A 14,909-nucleotide genomic window follows, 5' to 3' on the forward strand; every position below is an offset into this window, starting at 1 on the left:
ACGTCCTCAGCGTGGATAAGTTGGACGACGGCATGGGCCAGCTACCTTCGAATTCATGCCGGACTCCAATCTTGGCAAAGGACCACGAGCGATGGGATTGAGCCCCCAATCCTGACAGTGTATGGTGAGCGTCGTCGTCTTGACGTTCTCATAAAAAAAAATAAAGATAGGCTGCATTTTTCTTTTCACGACGGTACCGCGGGACGAAGTGTGACGTGCTGGCCACAAAGCGATGCGATAGGCTAACCATGTCCTGCGGTGGTGCTGGCTGCAGCCTATTGCTGTGCCGCGAGTCCTCATCTGAGAGACAGTTACTGCGCTGCACTTTACCCCATGTTTCTTCCTTCCCAAACAAGAATATCTCTCCCCTGGAAAGCCCTACGCGATTCATTCAAAAAAGAAAAAAAAAAAGCTGCAGACCGTTTCCCATTTTGGACGATGACCACAGCACGGTTGAAGGCGTGTTCCACATCCGCCTCCGTGGCCGCGAGCGGGGTTGGCTAACACTCCCAGGGCTATAACTCTAGTGCACTTACGCAAATACACTCTAAAAAAAGTTTACACCCTTTGTGGTGCATATCTGCCACACAACGATAATCGTCATCTGCCTTGCTAGCGCTTCCTCTCTTGAAAACTCGGCGCTCGCTACTTTCCTGTCGAGAGTGCATGTGTCAAGCTGATAACGCGCGATCCGTTCGTGACTACACTCCTAAAACGGTTGCACCCTTTGGGGTGTATATTTTTCCCACAACAATAATCGTCATTTGCCTTGCTTGCGTTTCCTTTCTTGAAAACTAGGCGTTCGCTACTTTCCTGTCGAGAATGCTGCGTCACACTGATAACGCGCATGCCGTTCGTGACTGGGAAGTACCGGGCTCGCAGCGTTAAAGATAGGAAACGCGGGCAAGACAGACGACGGTTATTGTTGTGGGACAAGATAAGCCCCAAAGGGTGTAAATTTTTCTAAGAGTGTAGGAAGTCCCGGGCTCGCAGCGTTAACGAATGGAAATGCGGGCAACACAGGTGACGATTGTCGTTTGGGGCTAGGCTTCCGCGGATTTTTTCGTATCCGCCAACAAATCTGCGTGTCCGAAACTCAGCCCCCTAATTTGATGCAAAATCGCTTCATTCTGTGCAAAAGCTTATGTCTCATAACCTCGATATGCATTTTCAATAAATTGCAGGCACCATTATCAAGATCAGTAACTGTCGGTAGATAATATTTTTTTGCTGGCTTACGGAGGTATGAGCCATTCATTGTCTTGCGTGACGGACAAATTTCTCCTTGGGTAGGCATAGAAATTTAATAACAAAGGTGATACAAGAATGTGTGCGCGCATCTGTTGTCACGATGAAAACCCATCAAGACAATAAACGAGTTCGTACCTTTGTTCAGAATTACGTGTCACCTCTGTGTCCTGTGCTTAAGTCTCTCCGGTCATCCACCTTCACAGAGTGGAGTGGCTCATGATTGACTATTATATCTTTAGTTGCGCTGACTATTCTTACGCATTCTCGGCATGACGAGGCATCATTTAGTGCCATCGCCATGTTCTTACGGCATCTACAAGTCACGTAAACGACCGTTTCTTTCTAGAAGTGGTTACAAGATGCCCAGATCCCAGATACGCCAAATCCGCCTGAAGTCGCCCAAGAAGACCTTGTCTTCAAACACGCCGGTTGCTCTAGTCGCTTGCGATTGTGCTTTAACATGTCGCCGACGTATGCAGAACTTTCGTAATCAAGCGAATCCGGGCCATTCGATATCTATCCACCCCCCCCCCTATCCCAGAAGAAATAACCTCTTATGTAACACTGGCGCGTGCTTAGAAGCCAGATTGCCTTGTACACGCTGGACAACTAGCGCCCGCTTTTTCTAGCATTCCATGTTTCGTAAGCTTGTGGAGCAGATGATTGCATCTATTAAAGTGTTTTTGCGCAACCATCCAAACCCCGCCAGAGCCGAGCCATGCATGCTAGTGACATATATGGAGATCGCCTCCCACTCTAAAGACATGTGTTTTCGCCAGAAAGTGTCCCTATAGAGAAGACAAATGAATATACGTCTTTTTGGTTTGGTGCGTTTTGGCTGCACCTGTGCAGATCTTTGTGTCGCGTCGACGCCCGTTTCGAGCGCGAGTTGCGTGCAGCAAATGTCGCGGATCCTGAACGGGGAGCGCCTGGTGGTGGTGGTTTCGCAGACTGACTGCTTCCAGCTCGCGCCTCGCTTTCGACATTCCCGTGCCGCTTATCAGTTTTTCCGTCGCGGTTCACAAAGGCCGGGACAGTCGGAACCAAAAAAGACGGATGCAGACAAACAAATGTGCTGAGATAAAAGAGACGGTATCAACAGCGTCTAGAGTGCGTCCCGATGTCTTCGCACTGCGTCAAGCCCCCGAAGCAGCAGAAGCAGCAGCAGCAGCAGCAGCAGCAACAGAATCGCAAAACGTCGAGCGCAGCAGACGATTTCCGCACTTGCTCTTATATGCTCGCGTTTCCGGCGTCTCTCGCAGTCGCCGTCTGCATGTCTCCGGATAGAGTCGCTTTCCTTCCCTTCTCGCCCTGCCGGCTTTTTCTCAAAACAAAAAGGCCGCGTCGTCTGCTCTCTTTCTCGACAGCATATAGCAGACGAATTGGAAAGCGTGCGGGCGGCTTCGCCGCCCTATTTATACACGTATGAACAAATGCGCAGAGTGGTACGTTTGAGAACAAATCTGCATGCCGTGTACACACGTATATACGCTAGCGAAGCTGGACGCTTCATCGCATCGGCTTCAAGGCTGCTGTCGCTGCTGCGACGGCTTGCGATGCACGCGGAATGCGTGCCTGGCTTTCCCGCTGCGTGCCATATATACTCTGCGCGGTTGTGTATATGTTTGCGCACTTCGGGTCTCATGCATATTGGATGAGGCGCTGTCCTCCGCTCCGCGATGCCTTTGTAGCGTACGCCCTAGGTGCGTGCCCCGTGTTTTCACTGAAACTGCGCGACAGTGCGCAAGGTGGCGCCGCTGTCGGCAAACCTGAACGGCCAGTTCGCCGTGCGCTGCTTCCAACCGTGGTGCCCCCTCCCACTTAAACGCGATAAAGAGAAAAAAAAGAAAGTGAGGAATATTTTAGGAGTGTAGGTAGGACTATCGTTTGCCCCGGACAGAGTGACAGCCTCGTTCAAGGCCGAAATTTGAGTCGCGCGCGCTGCGACCGTAGAGGATCATGCAACAACCCGCAGGCGCTTTTATGTTATCACTCTTTAAAGGGACACGAAAGAGAAGAATGATTTCATCTGCATCAGTCAATTACCTTTCTACGACGCTGAAAACAGCACTCTTACCACGATAAGACGCAAGGTAAACCAGAGAAAGCGCAAGAACGAAAGACCGGTGGCGACGCCTTCTTGAAGTTCCCGCACCTGCTCGCTGTGACGTCATGAATTCTGATGGCACCTTCTAGGGCCTATTTAATTATATAGCGTTGCAGACTGACTACACTGTGTTCTTAAGGAACCAAATATTAAACATGGCAAGTTTCGGGAACCTTTACTCAGCGAACGCGGCCCAAAAGCGAAAACATACTTTGGAATCCCTGACGTCAGACTGACGTAGCGGCATTGGGGGTTTCGGTGCGAAATTCAATTACTGATACTTCGACCTTGATTTTCCCACCTAATAATCAAACTTTTATCTTGAAATGACTGCCTGCAGGGTTAGCAAACAAAGCTTTATCAGCCTAAACTGATTTATTGTTTCGCTTTAGTGTCCCTTTGAAAATGTACATATACCTTAAAATAAGACGACCGCGACAGTGTTATACCTGGCGGGAACGTGTTCGAAGCCTAATGGAAGCATTGTGAAGATTTCGTTCGATAGCCTTATTGGTATCGACTGCTCGTACGGCTGATCGGGCGGTTTCTATCGGGCGTGTGCTTATCGCGCTTCGCGGCATACAGTCGGCGCCAGAAGTTCACGGGGCGCGCCATGTGAAAGCTCCGAGCATGCATGAGAGCACAACCAGCAATTCGAAACTATACGCCACAAAGGAATTCATGCGCAGGCTACGCGCTCATAAAACCGCGAGCGCAGTCCTCTATATGTGTCCGCGCTCCAAAACACTGTTACCGAGGGCTGTTATGTGGAAATGTGCGGGCGTAACTGCTCTGGCGCGTCTTTACAACGTCTCTTTGAGTTTAGAAGTGGTGTAAGGGGTGCTTGAATATTCGAAATTCTGAACACGAGTCGAACGTTCCTTGCTATTCGATTAGTTTTCGACTCAATAATTCGCTGTTCCAATTGTCGGACATTCGTTTTTTGTTGAAATGTATGACACGTGACAAAAAAGGATGACGCCATGTTATTCAAATTATCGCTCGGCTAACGCCGACAACTCGGACGGTAAAAAAAAAAAAAACATAAGACCCCAAAATCCCAGTGCTGCCATCGAGCGTACAGTGTGCGGTAATGGCGCACTCCCGACCACCGGCCAATGTGTTTTGAGTTGGGGTCGTACCTGGCCACATTGCACAATTTTGCCGTCGCCGCACAACATCCTACCGCCGTAGCTTCGACTCCGATTCATATGTTTCACCGGGCCCGTCGTCTCTCCGCATCTCGGAACCACGACCAGATGCCGATTGGTGAGGGGAGGCGGTGCTTTACTCCGGCAGCAAATGCGTACCTGGCGCGGCGGCGCGCGCCCTATCTTCAAAGCGATCTGCAGACGGTTCTTACCTCTGTGCGTATCTGTACTCTCGCCGCTCACTTGGCGTTCCCGCTGTTAACAGCGCAAAATGTAGACAAGAGACGAGACAAGAAGACACCACAAGCGCTGACTTTCAACAACGTTTATTTTGAAAGAAACACGGCTTCTTACAACCATTGCCCACACGTGTCGCAGTCACGTGATCGCACATCATGCGAAACAGGCACTTTTTCTTTTTTGCACTCAAGATAGTGGTTGCATATGCAAAAGCTCAAGCTCCTTTTTTTTTTTGTCAGTAACAAGGACGGTGTGCTAACGCATTGGTCACGAAGTCTGGTATCTCGGCTGCCTCAATTATCTCCCGGACCAGCTGGTCATTGTGTTTCTTCAGCACTTCACAGCGTCTGAATTCTGCGGCAATCCCTGACATGGATGTCTAGATTCCTGTTAGCCTGCTTGACGCTAAGTTTGTGTTCCTTTAGTCTTTCATTTGTGCATCTCGAAGTTTGCCCTATATACCTTTTTCCACATTTCAAAGGTATTGAATACATCACGGCTTCTGTGCACTCCACAAAACGATGCTGCTGATTTATCGGCTCTTCAGCATTGACGCGTTGAAACGATGACTTTGCGTTGAAGCGATGGACAGCACGAAGGTCACTTCGCTCGCAGCTGCTGCCGCACTTACTCACATCAGCGTTTTGACAGCGAGTGTCCGCGGTCATCGAGTGTGATGTGCTCGTGTTTGCCTGTGCGCGCTGACACCATGCTTATTGATGTAATTAATAAGCTAATGTGTCCAAGTTTATACGGCCGATAAAAGTACTATCCTTATACTTCATATAGCTGTCTCCTAATTTGCTATTGCAATCGATACTTCGCCTTTCGAGCGAAGCTGCGACCTTATTCTTCAGACAGTCGTGTATAAATTGTCCAGGACGCTGATGGAAAGGCTAATAAATGCATAAACGAATGACCGCAACTTGAAAGTGGGCACCGCAGTTCAAACTTGGCATTGCGAACTTTTTACATTTCACTCGTCAATTTCGGTTTTCGCGTCCAAATTACGATTGAATCTATCTGCTTGTCTTATTACCCCGCGAGCATATGGTCCGTGTAATTTTTTTTGCTCAAGGTGGTGGCAGCCAGCGAGTCCTCCGAAAATAAAGCGCAGGCATTACCTTCTTTCTCTTCGCGCTGTTTCGACTTTCGAACGTTGCTTTTTGTTCGTTTCCTTCTCCTTCATCACCGCCGTCTTCTTTTCTCGCCGCCGCGCTCTCTCTCGGGGCGGCGCGGAGAAAGGAAAAGTGCGCGAAAGAATCATAACTGCGCCGGGAGCGAAGCTGCGGCGTGGCCCGTTTTTCTTTCTTTAGTTCGACGTCGGCTCGCTGGAGGCGCGGCTGCTGCCTGCCTCGTCCAATTTGCTTTGTGCCGCCGCTGCCGCTTCGGCGGCGCGGATTTGCGGGCGACCGCGGAAGCGCGCGTACTAAACGCGTGTGCGCGCGCTCATTTTTATTTTTATTGTTTGGGTTTCATCGAGCTCGCGAGGTGGTGGTCTCACGCGCACCCCAGATGTTCCCGGAAGCGAGCAATCGAGCGTGCATGGCCTTCTCTCGTATCTCTCTTCCTTTTCTCTCAATCATCCGCGCAAATGGAGTTTTTAGCGTATACACCGATGTATGCGCGGTGGGTTTCAGAGCGAAGCTATTAAGAGGAAGCTTTAGCTCGGAGCTACTATCTTATCTTCATCCCCCCCCCCCTCCTAAGTTTATGTATAGGCGCTCTCAAAATGTGCGTTAACAGTTCGTTGCCTAATGCTTCGTTTTTGAATGTTTGCCTTTATTTACCCTGTTATAACTACAGTAGACAACACGTGATTTGTCACGCGCAAGAGCAGCTTGCGAAAGCGACGCTGGCAAGGTAGTCGGAAAAAAAAAAGGAATTATGGGGTTTACGTGCCAAAACCACTTCCTGATAATGAGGCACGCCGTAGTGGAAGACTCCGGCAATTTCGACCACCCGGGGTTCTTTAACGTGCACCTAAATCTAAGTACACGGTTGTTTTCGCATTTCGCCCCCCATCGAAATGCGGCCGCCGTGGCCGGGATTCGATCCCGCGACCTCGCGCTCAGCAGCCCAACACCATAGCCGCTGAGCAACTACGGCGGGTCAAGATACACTCTAAGAACAGTTTACACCCCTTTGGCGTGCCCCTTCTGCCACACAACGATAATCGTCATCTGCCTTGATGCGTTTCCTTTCTTTAACGCTGCGAGCCCGGAACTTTCCAGTAACGAACGGCCCACGCGTTATCACTAGAGGCACTCCAAAGGGTGTAAACTGTTCTATGCTGATAACGCGCGCGGCGTTCGTTACAGGAAAGTTCCGGGCTGCAGCGTTAAAGAAAGGAAACGCATCAAGGCAGATGACGATTATCGCCGTGTGGCAGAAGGGGCACGCCAAAGGGTGTAAACTGTTCTTAGAGTGTAGTCGAAGGACAGTTCCCACGCCATGCTGGGCGCTGCCGATTTGCTCGTATCGAGCCCCGCTCGTCAGAGAAGAAGCGCCACAAAGGGAGTAAAGAGTTGCTACTCCGGGGGAGGCCGAGGCGATGCGAAGGACTCGTGGAGGTTTGCCGGAAGAAATCCGCCACGAACTGGTGCCTGCCCTCTAAGCTCTTACACTCTTAAAACGGTTGCACCCTTTGGGGTGTATATTTCTCCCAGAACGATAATCGTCATCTGCCTTGCTTGCGTTTTCCTTTCTTGAAAGCGACTCCCCCGCTACTCTCCTGTCGGGAATGCTTTGTCATGCCGATAACGCGCATGCCGTTCGTGACTGGGAAGTACCGGCTAGCTGCGGTAAAGAAAGGAAATGCGGACAAGACAGATGACGATAAGGGTTGTGGGGCAAAAGGGTTAAAATTAAATTATGGGGTTTTACGTGCCAAAACCACTTTCTGATTATGTGGCACGCCGTAGTGGAGGACTCCGGAAATTTTGACCACCTGGGGTTCTTTAACGTGCACCTAAATCTAAGTACACTGGTGTTTTCGCATTTCGCCCCCATCGAGATGCGGCCACCGTGGCCGGGATTCGATCCCGTGACCTCGTGCTCAGCAGCCTAACACAATAGCCTCTGAGCAACCACGGCGGGTGGGCAAAAGGGTGTAATTTTGCTTAAGAGTGTACTGAAAAGCAGTGGAGAGCAGCGGAGTGGACCAGTTGGGAGTAAAAGATCTCTCCCATTCACCCGACCAGACCCTCTCTCCGCCTCTGCGCCCGCTGGAACTTGGGAAAGGGGCGGTGGGGAGGCGTCGCCGGTCCGATATTCTGTCTGTGACAGTGTTGTACGCGCTTCTTGATTGGCTGTCGCCCTGGTTGGTTGTGACCTGTGTGTGATTGGCTACCGCCAGGAGAGAGGGTTTGAAAAGAAGCGTTATAACGACGGTGCAGAGCGAAACGAAGCTGCTCTTTGCCATGGAAACGAGGCGCATCCAGAAGCTCGTTGCTAATCAGTTGACCTTTTTCTGACCTTTTCCGCTTTAACGATGCACATAAGTTTCGTTCGAGTGCCAGTTAACCTGTTAGTTTTCGATTTCGCAACTTCCGAGCTTCTGATTTCTTCAACCCGAAGCTTCGATCCGCCACGTTACCATATGGAGTCGGGTTCGGGATAACCTAGCCCCACAACAAACCCTTTTAATATCTAGTGTTAAGTTTACTGTTCAACCAATCCAGTGTGGCCAATCCCCCTCGTGGTTACGAGCCACGTTCTGAGGCAACAACAGCAACTTTGGTTTCGCGTATTGAAATGCATGTAAAACGCAAAAATGCTTTTCTGAAAGAACCGCTTAAACGATCTGAGCGAAATTTGCCACATCCGAAATGAAAAAAAAAGGTAAATTCAGTATTGATTTAGGGCTCAAATGTTGCCGGGAACTGGTAACATTAACAGGAAGCTTTAGCTCGGGCCCAACTCCAATGCGTTCCATTCAGTTAGCGTAAACGCAGAAATGGATTTCTGAGGTCACCACTGGCCCGATGTCAGTGATGTTTGTTGCATTTGAGAGAAATATATGAATTTAGTTAATGTTGGGAGCAGTATTTTAATTTAGTGCCTGAATATTTTTGTAAATATTTTCGAATATTGGCAAGTGTGATAAAATCAGAAACATTGGGTTTACAAATTCGTAGCTTTGCAACAAAAGCAGATATCGCAGTTCTGTAAGTTGCATTCTTTATAACATATAGAGCGGACAAAGTCGGGGTAATAATTTACAGCTTACGTGGATTTGTTACAATATTCGCACGAGTTTTGCAAAAGTCCTATTCACAAATTAGTAGTAGATTTTGCAGGGTTGTACAATGTGTTAAGTTTGTCCGCTTCAGATGTATTATTGGGTGAATTACACTTAATTGTGATATGGTTTTCCTCGCTGAGTAATTACACGGTTGTAAACACCATAGTTTCGTTTTCTTCGCATATTGCAATATTCAACATTTTTTGTAAACGAAATAACGGTCTAAATCGAAAATACGCTTTCAGCAGTCACTATATTTAATTTTTTTATTGTAACAAACCTCATCTAACTCGGCAAAGTAGTTTCCGAGAAAACTGATTTCTACTTTGTCATGTACATTTACATATAGGAGGCCCCGAGTTAAAGCTTTGCACGACAGCGTTGTCGTCATCAAATGTCAACCAAAGAAGAGCCTGCAACTGAATTAGAACCTCGAATTCTCTATTAAATGTTATTATATCTGGTCGAAAAGGCTGTGTCAGTGTGTGCTGCCTTAATGCAACCGAAGTTCGGGGCTCGAAACTGGGCTTGCGGAGTCCATCATTTCAGTTGCATGACGTCATCGTCGTCGAGTAGTTGTCATAGCATAGTTGTCATAGCATAGTTGTCGTGGCATAGTTGTCAGGCCTCCTCCTCCTCATGCTCAACGTGCAGCGAAGGCTGCATGAAGATGCGGCGAAGAGGAAAAGACGAAACTCTGCCCGCCATTTGGAATTCTCAAACATTTTATTTTTGTTCATTTCCTCCAGTTAGCTTTACCAATTGTAGTAGTTAATAAAGGTTGCCTAATTTCGTCCAAATCTTGGCCAATCCCCCACAGTGGGTGTGCGCCCTCGTATAAGGAATACCATACCATACCATACCATACCATACCATACCATACCATACCATATCATACCATACCATACCATACCATACCATACCATATCGTACCGTTTGGGATTCGAACTCGCCCTTGACGCTCCCGTCGCAATACGCACTTAACCGGACGCTCATAGCCACTGCTATGCTTTATATCGCCTCTTCGGGGCCTGTTAACAGAGACAGTGGGGGAGCAGTGGTGCCTGTGCACCCATTTCGGAGACCGCAATAAGATGCAATGCTGTGTCGCGGAAGGGCACGATCGACGTTGCCCTATCAGTGAATTAAGAGTTGCGTGTAAACGAGTTCGACAGCTGGTTGGATAACTGAAGTATGCCGATTTGTTTTCTTGCTTACTTACTTCGTCGTCGTCGTTGTTGTAGTAGTAGCAATAGTAGTCGTCAGTAGTAGTATCAGTAGTAGTATCAGTAGTAGTACTAGTAATAGTAAAAGTAGTAGTAGTAGTAGTAGTAGTAGTAGTAGTAGTAGTAAAAATTAGTTGTAGCAGAAGTAGCAGTTGTAGTAGTAGCTGCTCCTATGATCATAAATGGAGCCCGACGCAGGGAGACCCTTGAAGGAAAAGGAAGTCGCTTGCTATACGGGTCGTTCGGATGAACGGATGGATGTTATGAGCGTCCCCTCTGGTACGGGGCGGTGGGTTGCGCCACCAAGCTCTTGCTATTGTACTGCCTAATGTCCTACCTAGATTAAACAAGAAATAAAGAAAAAAAAACGCTACGAACGGGATCCCACAACCAGATTTTCTGATCCCCTATTGCGAACTTCGCTTTTGTACGTCTCCGTTTTTTTGTCGTTTCCCTACTTTTCTTCCACCAATCTTCCTATCGCCTCTTAGGGCTCATTCACACCGGCGACTGACAGTGGTCGCGCGACCAAGTTGGTCGCAAACGGTCGCTTTTCTCGAAAAGCGAGCATTTTGGGCCGGCCGCTCTCTGCGCGCGCGATTTCTCAGTCGCACGACCGGGGTCGCAAAACTGATAAACCAATCAGCGGCGCACCGGAAGTGATCTTTCGTGTGTCTACATCCGGCCTCCTCCAGCGTCGCGTTCAAATTCCGCGTAGATTCCGAGAGTTCTCGCTGAGAACGATAATCTCCGGGATTGCGACTTGCGGGTCGCGCTCAGCCGGGCTTGCCGGTGTGAACAAGAGTAGCCTTCGGTCGCTTTTTGATTGCGAGTCGCAAATGGTCGCGCGACCTCCTCAAGTCGCCGGTGTGACTGAGCCATAGCCAGTGTGACTGAGCCATAAGGGCTCAGTCACACAGTCACAGTTCTTCTTTTCCCTGGCTCGGACATGTTTACCACTGCTCCCGCTGAAACCCAAGGGCTTCAAGGAGGCCAGTGGTGCCTAAATCGACCGCTGGGCAGACGTCTTCACATTCTAATGAAACATTATTCACTGTTCTTCTGGATTCCTCCCCCCCCCCCCCTTCTCGGCCATCGCGTCTCGTCTCGTATGTCGCGTGCGCCTGGTTGTTGGCGCGTGCGTCCCGTCGCACGCCCTGCCTGCCGGCTGCCCGCGCGCTCTCGTCCTTTCTCGTTTTTTTCTTCTTTTTTTTTTACCTGTCTCTCGCGCGCGCGCCGCCGCCGAGAAACCAGATCGCCCGAGGAGGTAACGAGACGCGCGCGTTGCACAGAGTGAGAGGGGGGGGGAGAGAGAGAAAGGGAAAATAAAGAAAGAGGAGGAAAGAGATATATGGCGTCCTCTCCGGGGACAACATTTCTCGGCTCGACCTGCTGCTCGTTTTCGGGCGTCTTTCCTGCACTCTTTCGTTCGTTCGTTCCTTATTTGCTTCTGCTTGCTCACGCGTGCATCCCTCCGTTGTTACGATACACCCACGGTCGCGAAAGACTGCGAGGGTATATATATATATATATATATATATATATATATATATATATATATATATATATATATATATATATATATATATATATATATACTGCGCATTTGGCTCTCCACCGTAATAGTACACGCTGTGGTGAGCGAAGTGGCAATCCTGTAGCGGTGCTTCCGTAAACTGTGGCCCCCGGTCGGAGCATTCGCGGAGAGATGCGGTACCCGCCGCGACGTTTCCCTTCTGCGTGCTCCTTTTGGCTGGACCGAGAAAACGACCTGGCCACGTTGGCCCGTGCGCTCGTCAGTCCGCCATGTTTGGTTGCTCGCGCTACAGTGTACTAGATACTCGCGCTTCTTTGCCACCCCCCCTCCTCCTGCCTCCGTGTAGTCGGTAGTTCCGGCTCCCTAGGATGTGCGGTTTGGTGGACGCAGAGTACACACTAAAGCGTCCCTGTGTCGGAGAAAACGTTTGGGACACCTCCTCATGGTATGCGTTTCGATTACTCGTTTTAGAGGAGTGCTCCGGTATAGCGCTAAGTACAAAGGTTGTGCGAGGCAGAAACCGTAAAGCTTTCGTGAGAGCATGTAGGTGCGTTCCACTGACGGCTGTGGAGCCAGGTTAGAGCTGCGCTATACCCGGTAATTCTAAAGATTATAATAATAATGCACGCCTTTACAAAGCTGTCACTAACTGCTTTCGGGGCAACAGGCGCAGGGCGCTTTAAAGTGACCACATTGTAAAATAATTTACGCCCTCAAAACTAAAAAAAAAGGTGTAAATGTATCTAGAACTCGTACGTGTTAAAATGTCTTACCGCGGTCGCGTTTACGAGAAGAATTGTCGTGTATATATAAACTGCAGCTTTGAAGAGCGCGCCACAGGGCACAGCAAAAGAAGCACGGGACAGGTCGCTGCCCTCTTCAAACGGACAGAGCGCTCATGATACCTTGCTGGTGAAGCAGCGCACAGACACGGACACAGTGAAGAGAAACAGCAAAAGACGACACTCGCTGCAGCGAGTGTCGTCTTTTCCTGTTTCTCTTCACTGTGTCCGTGTCTGTGCGCTGCTTCACCAGCAAGGTATCATGATCACACACCAACTAGCCCAACTTTCCACTTTACTGGACAGAGCGCTCTTTAAAGCTGCTTGCTGTTCCAGGCACGTACGCAGGATTTTTTTTCGGGGGGGGCCCAACCCAAGGTAACTTCTATACAAATGAAGGGGGGGGGGGGGGTACCTTACTAGTATAAATGTGAATAACGTCCACCATTCGTCATAAAAACTCGTAAACCCACAAAAGAGAAATGAAATAAGGTGTATTTTACAGGTACGCCCTGTGCTATACACCTCTCCTTTACTTGGTAAACAAGGAACTACGTCAAATGGACTTGCGCAGGAAAGAAGCGCAAGAAGAACATTACCAAGGAGAAGTAAAGAAGCCAAAGTGTAAAATAAAGATTTCTTGAGTAGAATACTATTTAAAAAAAAGCAGTTGGCAACCAAGGCACACAAACCGTGCGCGGTTGTGTTACTTCGCCAGCCAATCACAGAAGCAAACAAAATCGTCGTCATGCGGCCTTTTCAAAATCTAGTCGTACTTGATACCTCCGGAGCGTCTGCTGTTCTTGAAGAGTATTTTCATCGGTGGAAGAAATGAGGTGTGCTACAGACATGGACCCAAGTGTATGGACTCTTCGAAAGTCTGCGGTGCCGTTCATTTCACTGCTGAGCCCGTTTTACTCATGAAACTTCACTGCCAACTAAAGCGAAACTTGACAATAAATAGTGGCAGCAAAGCAAGCATGTTATTTCAGTTCAATAAAGAATTAGGGTTAGGCCATTGCACTGTGATAGGCTAAGCAAAATGTATAAAATTACGCGCTAATGATTTTATTTTTGTGGTTACCGCCTTATTTGAGTAACAGAAAAAGTTTTAAGTACGAATTATTTGCAGCCTCCCGGAGGAACAGTGGCTGGTGGTTATGAGGGCGTGGGCGGGGCTCCACTGGAAACTTAATTTGTATCCGACTATAGTAGCGTTTTTTTAATTAGCTCTGGAAGAACTATAGAGAAATATATATTTGAGGGACCGTCACAGTTCTTTTGGATCCCTCGTTTATGCTCTACCAAGTGCCGCAAACGACTCGTATTGTTATTTGGGAAGTTACGTAACGATGCGCGGCTGCCAGTCCAGTACAACATCGTAGGGCGCAGGACGCTGTGATTCTTGACGTACTACCCCCCACCGCGGAAGCTTAGCAAGACACTTATATAAGCACAGCATAGAAGTGGCTACGTCAGGCGGCTCGACTGATAACTGTAGAAGTATCATTCAAAGCACACGGAATTGTTCTCCACTTCCGGCGGCGTTTTTTCTACTTCAACATTAAATAAACAGATGTTGATGTATAAATATTTTCATAAACCACAGTTAAATTTGTTAACTTTCGCTTTTTCTTCCTGTTTGGCTGTTGCCTCGGTTGCCGATAATGGATTCCTTAGTAGATCGCTTAATTTCTCAACGCCTTGCGACTCTCGTTTCCAGTTGGCAATCTTGCACGAAAAGTGCTCTACAATTAGGCAAAAACCAGACGAGGTAACGGATGACATTCGTGTTGCTTATGGATTTAAGTTATTGCAGGGTTTTATGATGGAGGCTGTTTCGCATTATTTTATTTTTCACCTTATGGTAACCCATATCGCGCATATATGGCTCCGAGAACCTGTCAGCGTCGCGGTGAGCCGTTACTCGAGGAAATAATGAAGCAAAAGGAAGAATTAAACGCAATTGACGTTTTCTCGGGCCGCAACTCGTTCGACGTGCATACAGACCAGCTGACCACGAACCGAATACCTTTCTTGGTCCTTGGATCAGTCTAAACGAAGAAGGCTGCACTAACGAAGCAACCGTGAAGCGCGTGACAGTCGAAAAGATGGTGACAACTGAATGCATCTCGAGTTAATCGCGTGGGCACCGAATCGATGAGAAAACTGGCCTTCGCACCCCAAAAGATGCCGATAACTACCGCCATCTAAAAGGAGTGAAAAAGGCAACAAAATGTTGACCGCCGAATAGCTGTCAAGTTTCAACATTGAGTTGGTGGTGCTATAGGAATGTGTGTGAGAAGTGGTGGCGTGGGCGGGGAGAGGGGGGGGAGTATGCGTCCTAATTTCGGGGGGGGCCCGGGCCC

At 48.6% G+C, this 14,909-nt stretch overlaps 1 protein-coding gene across 2 annotated transcripts in view; it reads left to right on the plus strand.

Moving 5' to 3' along the window:
- Hers (Histone gene-specific Epigenetic Repressor in late S phase) overlaps window positions 1-14,909 on the plus strand; it is a 302,932-nt gene that overhangs the window by 87,776 nt on the left and 200,247 nt on the right. The window lies entirely within an intron of this gene.

Source organism: Dermacentor albipictus, chromosome 7 (genome assembly GCF_038994185.2).
Source record: "Dermacentor albipictus isolate Rhodes 1998 colony chromosome 7, USDA_Dalb.pri_finalv2, whole genome shotgun sequence".
NCBI classification, from domain to species: Eukaryota; Metazoa; Arthropoda; class Arachnida; order Ixodida; family Ixodidae; genus Dermacentor; species Dermacentor albipictus.